Raw genomic sequence first — 5,396 nt, 5'->3', positions numbered from 1 at the left:
TGTCTAAATTTATATTTTGGTTATTATCCTTAAGAGATCTGCCTAAAACTACTTAGCCGTAACATAGTGGGGGGTTTTACTTTTTGTCAATTTCATTATACTGAGGGAAACAAATACTCTATATGATATTTATTATAAATTGACTGAAAATTTTGATAGAATAATTACTCAAATTGAGTGTGTTAGTGCTATTGGTAGCTTAATGTATGCTATGCATTTCACTACTCCTGATATTGTTTTTGTAATATGTAAATCGTTAAGATATATTAATAATCCTAATGTGGAATATTCAAAAGAAATTTCAAGGGTTTTTGAATATTTAAAAAAAAAGAAATTATAAACTATAGATTATTCTGCGATAAATTTCAATTTTGTTAAAACCATATAAAGAGTTGTATCCATATAAAGAGTTGTGTCCCTTGGCCAAAAGTTGTAACCAAATTAAAAGATTCTATTTTTCTTAATAGTTTCATGCATGAAGAGATAAATTTATTGGCTAAAAGGTTGGTATTTTATGAGTAGTAAAAATAAGAGCCTTACAAGTCATTTGTAAGAAGTGACAAAAGAACAAATGAGTATGCATTTGTGTGTGTGTGTGCAAGTTTAGCTTGGTTCTTTATTTTTGGATGCTTTCATTTTAAACAAGTTATGGAGCAATTTATTTCTGAAAATAAGGTACATATCTAGACTGTGAATTATTTATATAGTTCATGTTATAAACATATGATTATATGGTTGACTAGTGAAACAAATATGATGGAGATCCTAGGGTTATACAAATGCCAATTAGATAAGTAGTACTACGGATAATAAGTCAACCTTTGGTTGGGTGTCCACTTTAGGTGGAGGTTCTGTTTCTTGGGCATCAAAGAAATAAACTTGTATAACTCATTCTACGGTGGAATCCGAATTTATAACTTTGGAAAATATTGGTAAAGAAGCAGAATGGCTAAAAAAACTTATTACTAGATATTAAGTTGTGGCCACAACCTGTGCCATCTATTTCTTTATAATGTGATAGTCAAAATCATGATGGCTTAAGCTTATAGTAAAATATATAATTGAAAGTATATACATTTAAGCTTAAGATATGAAAATGTAAGACAATTAGTCTCTAATGGTGTTATTACCATGTTATATTAAATCCGATAATAATCTAGCAAATCCTTTAATAAAAGGGCTCTCGAGAGTTATGATCATAAGTACATGTGCTAATTAGGATTTAGAATATTCCATTAAATTTACTACTGATGGGAACCCTACTTTATAGTATTATTACTGAATAAAGTTTAAAGGGTAACAACAAGTCTTTAATAAATATTATAATTAAGTACTTAGTGTACTAAGTTAATAGAATGAAGATGAGTATTTATACTCTTAATGAAGTTTAATATTAATACAAAAAGAAACTTCACCTATATGAACATAGGAAGTGGTGCCGCTTCAACAAAAGTGAGAATGACTTTTGCAAATGTTCATGAAAACAGGAGGTAGCATAAAGCCATATTCGTGCTAAAATTTTGGTGAACTTTTTAAGTCGAACTAATTGATTCATATATGTAGTATTTCCGGTTCTATTTAATAGGAATCTAGGTTTAATCTAAGGCCACCATGATTTCTTTAGAACTTTGAAATACTTACACTAAGGAAAAGTTTAAATCGAAAGATACTTTTCATTATGCATTAAACAATGGGATCTAACAATACAAGCTAAGTGGGGGATTATTATAAATAGCTTGTATGTTAGATAGTATAGAGAGAAAGAATTTCTTTATTATTAAAATATAAGGGAATGACAAGAGTGAAATATGTATAGAATTATATATATATAATTCAATATATATTATTTTATTATGGCACTTGGCACGTATATGTATGAAATAAAATAATTATTATATTGTAATTTTCGTAAATAAATTACGAACATATGTGTTTATTAATAAGTAGATTTGTTTGTTAATAGACAGACATGTCAATTCTATACAAACAGTCACAACTGTTTGTATAGGTGTCTGTTAATAAACAGATATGTCTATTCTATACAAAAAGTCATAACTATTTATACAAGTGTCTGTTAATAAATAAATATGTCTATACAAATAGTCACAACTATTTGTATAGGTAGCTTTTAATAAACAGACATATCTATTACACAAATAGTTGTATCTATTGGAGATAGACAGATGTGTCTATCTAGCAAATGTACCATGACTTTTCATTCTTTATAAATATGGATGAATTTTTCAATACAGAAATATACTACTTCTACTTCTTCTTCTTTTCTTCTAGTCTCTCTAAATTTGGTTCATATAAAGAGTTCTTAAGGGAAATCTTCAGGAGTTGCTGTTCGCAGATTTCAGGCTTTGTTGTATTCTAGAGGTATATTACCATAACCTTGCAGTAATCTAGTGAGGGCAATTAATACCTTAAAGATAGTGATTCATCACATCTCAAAGCCTATTCTACACCCACTGCCTCAACACCGGATACATCTAATAATTTCTCTTACATTAGGGCCTGCCTAAGAGGGTGAAGTTAACTACTCCACAAAATGCACAACAATTATAGTAGGCAACTTGCAATTCCTATTCTAAAGTCATTCTCCTTGGAGATTACAATCAAAAGCTCCAAAATATCAGCTTTAAATTATCTAAAATGACAAACTCCCACACACTTGTCTTTTATTTTTAGATATATATTTCTTACGATAGAAAGAGGCCAATTAAATACAAGACAAATTAAAGGTGATTTTGAGCTTAATTAGTCCATGCATATATTCAATTTTAGGTTAGGTTTGGTTGATCTAAATTAACAAAATGTTGATAATATGAACACTACTTTGTCTTTGTCATCTTCATTTCCTTTGAGAAAATTAATTAAGTTCCCAATGTGGATGCCATCCCAAGCACAAGCAACCACATTGAAACTTCTTGTCTTTATTATTTTTATATTATAAATTTATAATTAGTCATTATTCTTATACTTTTTTCTCCAAGAATAGTAGTTCTTAGTTCACAAGTCCACATCACCCCTTCTCTCCTTTTCAATAGGGTACATAAATTTTAGAGTCGATAACATTATGATATATGGACTTTTAAATTTTACTTAAAATCTCATAAATTACTGTAAATATCACTTTAAACCCCATACAAACTATAACAACCGATTTAACGGTTAAAGGATGATGTGACATATCCAGGCAAGATTAAAAGTCATCTTTTCCTCTTTTTTCTCTCATTCAATGTATAATATTCTACTATCTCACTTTCTCATCTTTATTACGTTTAAAACTTTGCCCCTCTCATTTCTCTTTCTTCCTGGTAGAAGGTGAAATCGTATTTTATTTTGTTCTCTTTTTTTCTTCACTTTTGTAGGTAAATGATATTTTTGTGTTTTCCTTTTTCTTTTTTTCGTTGATGATGTCTTAGTTTAATGGGAGAAGACTATTACCCAATGGCATTTCGCTTTGTCTATGTAAAGAGGAAGCAAAATTGACAACATCATGGACCAATGCAAATACTGAAAGAAGCTTTTTTAAGTTAAATATCACTATTCAAATATACATCATTAAAGCAATAAGCTTATGACTAACCTTGATTATGGGCCATTTTTGCTTCCGCAGCTGCAAAATTAATAATGGTCCCTCAAATCTTCTCCTTCGAATCAACTAATAACAAAAAGTAATGTACCCAAAATGGTTGCTCTATAGTGAACCACATTAAAAATTTCCAATAAAATCTAAACTAAATAATGTTGAATCAGCCATACGCAATGAAAAAAAGCTATAACAAATAATGTACTTTAACTGAATCGGGCAAAAACAGTAAGGAAAATCCCAAATAGTGAACTTGAAAGCGATTTGTGAGGTAACAACAGATTCACGAGGAAAACATTGATCAAACTCATAATCCTTCGAGGGAACAATAAGTAAACTAACGAATCAATGATCTAATGAGTGAATGAACGAATCAAGGGAACAACAAGTGAGAGAGAGAAAATAAAGATGAAGAAAATAGCATTCAAGCAAACAGTGACAAAAGAAGCTATATTATAAGCTTCAAGTGAAATTTTTTGTCAACGATGAAGGATGAGCCATGGCAAGAAAAAATTGAAGGATTTCAAGTGATGATTTTCTGATGAAGAATGAGCTTGATGATGAAAGAAATTGAAGGGATATAACCTGCTGCATCCAAGAAAAAGAAAATGTGAGATGAGAGAGTGAGAGAGTGGAGTAATACACGTTGAAGGATAGAGAAAAAGGAAAAGATAATTTTTATTTTTACTTGAACATGCCACATCATCTTTTTACCTTTAAACTAGTTGTTGTAGGTTGTATGAGGTTAAAAGTGATATTTACTGCAGTTTATGAGGTTTAAAGTGAAATTTTAAAATTTATATACTATGGTGTTACCAACCCTAAAATTCATATACTATGAGTGAAATTTACCCCTTTTCGATGGAAAAATAAATGTGGTCTTCTGCAATCCATCATCATCGTTGGAGATTTGGAAAACAATGGAATGCTATGCTTTATAAAAGCCCTTTTCCTCCAATTTATAATTATAAAAATGGTGAGTAAAATAAGAAACGTGGTGATGAATATTTGCACACAAGCCCCAATCAAGCTCTATGAAATGTGACCCTTAATTTACCTCATATTCTCCGTTGAGTCTAGTTTTTTTTTTTTTAATTAGTATATTTTATGGAAAATTTTTATTTAGACTGAATCTATCATAAGTTCAAAGTATAATTATGTAAAATTTATATATTTAATAAATAGAACTACTATACATTTTGTATCTTAAATTCATAACAAATCGATCTAAAAAAGAAAAATTCATATTTCACATTGTTTGCAACCCAATATTGCCAAATAAAAAGGGATAATAGTCTCATGTTTTTTAAAGAGTAGTATTTGGGCTTTATGAGATAATATTTATTCATTATGAAATTTATTATTTTTATATTAATAATTATTAAAAAGAGAAAACTATTTCTCATTATATAACCTCTCAATTATTATTTAATTTATTAAATCTCTTTTTACATTAAAAAATTATTGTTCATAAGTCTTCGGTTCTAATAAAAATTATCATTCACTTGCAATTAAAACTCGAATTGTTTAAGGTATTGCATCATGAAATTTTGAAACAGGCATAGTGATAAGACCTGAGTTTCTATGCTAACTTTACTTCTTTATTTTTACTAATAATTATCATTAAATGAAATTTTAAATTTTAATCTAATAATGAATAGAGAAATTAAAGACAAAATAAATTATAAAAAGTAACCACAAAACATACCCACATATGAAAATTCATCTCGAGTTTAGTTAGCTTTCTTGTTATTACATCCATTTAGTACATTCAAAATTTTTAAATATTTTTGAAATGCTT

Source organism: Hevea brasiliensis, chromosome 13 (assembly GCF_030052815.1).
Source record: "Hevea brasiliensis isolate MT/VB/25A 57/8 chromosome 13, ASM3005281v1, whole genome shotgun sequence".
NCBI classification, from domain to species: Eukaryota; Viridiplantae; Streptophyta; class Magnoliopsida; order Malpighiales; family Euphorbiaceae; genus Hevea; species Hevea brasiliensis.
The sequence above is the reverse complement of the archived record's forward strand: the minus strand, read 5'-3'. Positions refer to the sequence as shown.